Below are 2757 nucleotides of genomic sequence, written 5' to 3' on the forward strand. Positions count from 1 at the left end.
TATACTGAAAATTTGAACAGGAAATATCCTTTTGTGTTTCCTGCTGCAAATTCAAGGATATAGCAATGATGAGTAGATTTTAGTGCGTAATTATATGTTGGACGAGAATTTATAAATCTAAGGAGCAGCATTCCTTGTAATATCAGGGTAACGACTTTATAAATTATGTATGGAATTGTTATCAACAGAATTTTTTGGTACGAATTGCTTTTAGGCAGTCCACCTAAAATCAATGCGATTCCACCCTTGATGCCATTTGTTAATTGGACATGAATGGCTTTCTTTAATTTATTTTTTATTTTTGGTGGCTAAGTTCTACTTCTGAATCTGTTAACTCTGGATGGTGGGTAAATTGGAAAAGGATTGAACTGGAGGTAAATTTCTCATGAATCTTAAACAATGAAAGTCAGGAAATAATTGATAATATTGTACTGCTAAATGTATCACAATCCGCTAGTTAATCTGGCACTAGTGTTCTCTGCGATGGGAAATTTAGTATATTAGCTTTGCCCAGAATAGAACTCATGTAGAATACTAGCTATGGATAAAAGTTCATTTTATTTTGTGGTAGTGTGAATTAAGGATCCTCTAGTTCGTGTTAATCACAGAAAATTGATGTTAGCCACCACAGTTGGTGCCATCGTCAAAGAAAAAAGAGCAAAAATTGAAGCAGCGATCATCTGGTTTGGTGGTGGTTCAGTCCCCTTCCAAGTTATCGTTGGACCTTTTAAGGTCCTCTCCCTCCTCCTGATGTAGGATAATCTATCATATCGAAAAAAAAATTAATACACGCAAACCCGAAGTGTAAAGATTGAGAAGAAAGCAAAGATAACAAATTTGTTAATACTTAGGTCCTGTTTAATAATTCAATCTACCATTTAAACTTAATGGATTCAAATTTTAATAATTCGACTATTTGACAATCTAAAATTAAACATCTGAATTAATTAAGTGGTACTAAATTTTCTAGATAAAACTTGCTCTTAAAATTAAGTAATAAACTATTCACTTTATCACTGAATGTGATATACATTCAAATATATTAGATTTAATATTTAACAATTCAATAATTTAATGAATTCATATTTCAGATTTCAGGTTTCAAACTTCAATTTTTAGACTTCAGTTTTATCAAACGCACTCTTAGTCCCTGAACTTTGCAGTTTCTTTTTTTCTACCCCAATTTTTTTGTTGATTCCAAATTCTTTGCTATCCTTTGTTAATTTTTCTTGTGGCCTCACAGCCCAACTCTTTACATAAATCAACTCATGCCATCATTCTATAAATGCTTATAACATCAAAAGTAACCTGAAATCGTCATATCTTGCACAAAACAAGAAATAGTTTAAGAACAACCCATATTTCAACCTCCTACTACTTCACATAACTCAACAAACAAATTGCAGAAAACTCTTGTTCTACATCTTTACAGGCTTAAAATGACAAGACTCGTGTAAAATTTCAGGGCAAAACATCCCCCAAAAAAATCACTATTGTCAACCAAGAATGGGAGAAAATTCTAAGAAATTAGTCAACTATGATATAAAATGAAAAGAGTTGATCAGTCAAGGTTATCTACAACTCCTCTAAGAGTTTTAAGTTGAACTAGATAGTGGTGGATTGCCGAAATTCAAGATTCGCGGAATTCCTCTCTGTTGGGATAAAGAACTTCGAATTTCAAGAGCTGAGAAATGGGTGATTTGAACAAGAATTTGAACAGCTTTAGAGTGGTTTTCCTTAGAAACCTTCAACAAAAAAGTTACTCTTTGATGACTTGTGAAAGTGTAGCAAAAGAATCTCCCTAAAATGATGAGTCATGAAAGAGATATTCAGCCTTGAATAGGGCTGGTTCATCAGCCCTATTTTCTCTTATTTTTTCAGAGAATTTTCTCTCTCTCTTTTTTTTTCTCTGATTCTTCCCCAAATCACTCTTGTATGGCTGATGATCCCACCAAACCTCACCCTTAACATCATGAGACATGAATCAAAGAAAACAACCCAGACACTCATTTATCAAGCTTCAAGCTTCATCCAAATATGCATAAGTATCAAGTGAAAAGAAAACTACATGATGCGTGCCATTTATATTAGAAATTGAAAAGAGAGAGTTGAAAATTTTACAATCCTTTCTTGGTGAGTTGGATGAGCTCAATGGTGGCAATGGCTCCTGTAGCAACAACTTTCTTCCTCTACTCCCTTGGGTCCTTTTTTTTTTGTTCCATGTGTGAACCTAGAGAGAAGGAAAGAATGGAGTGATGTGTGTATTTGTGTTGGTGTGCAAGTGTAGAGTCTAAGAGGAGGAAAGAAAGTTGTGCTTGTTCTTGTGTGTGGGTGTATTGTGTGAGAATTTTTTTTTTTTATCCAAGAGAGAGGGCTTGTGTGTGTGAGTGTGTGATGATGAAATTGAGACAGAGTTGAGGGAGAGGGGAATTGGTGGAGTTGTTGGAGTGATTGTGACCATTGAATTTTTTTTGGTACCAAAAGAAAAAGAGGGTAATGGGGGTGGAGTGTAGTATTGGGGTAATAGTATATTAGGTGGGAAAAAAAGGATTGAAGAGTGAATTTTCTTTTCTTGATTTTCTCGTCTTTTTTTATTTTTTCTTGATTTTCTCTTTTTTTAGATAAACCTGCAAAAATAAGAAAAATGCATGATAGAATACATGAAAATTAATGACCCATAAATAGATAAAATTTTAAGAAAATATCAAAAAATGACAAAAATTTAGTGTCTACAGCTAGTTTATATCTACCATATAA

Source organism: Coffea eugenioides, chromosome 1 (genome assembly GCF_003713205.1).
Source record: "Coffea eugenioides isolate CCC68of chromosome 1, Ceug_1.0, whole genome shotgun sequence".
In the NCBI taxonomy this organism is placed as follows: domain Eukaryota; kingdom Viridiplantae; phylum Streptophyta; class Magnoliopsida; order Gentianales; family Rubiaceae; genus Coffea; species Coffea eugenioides.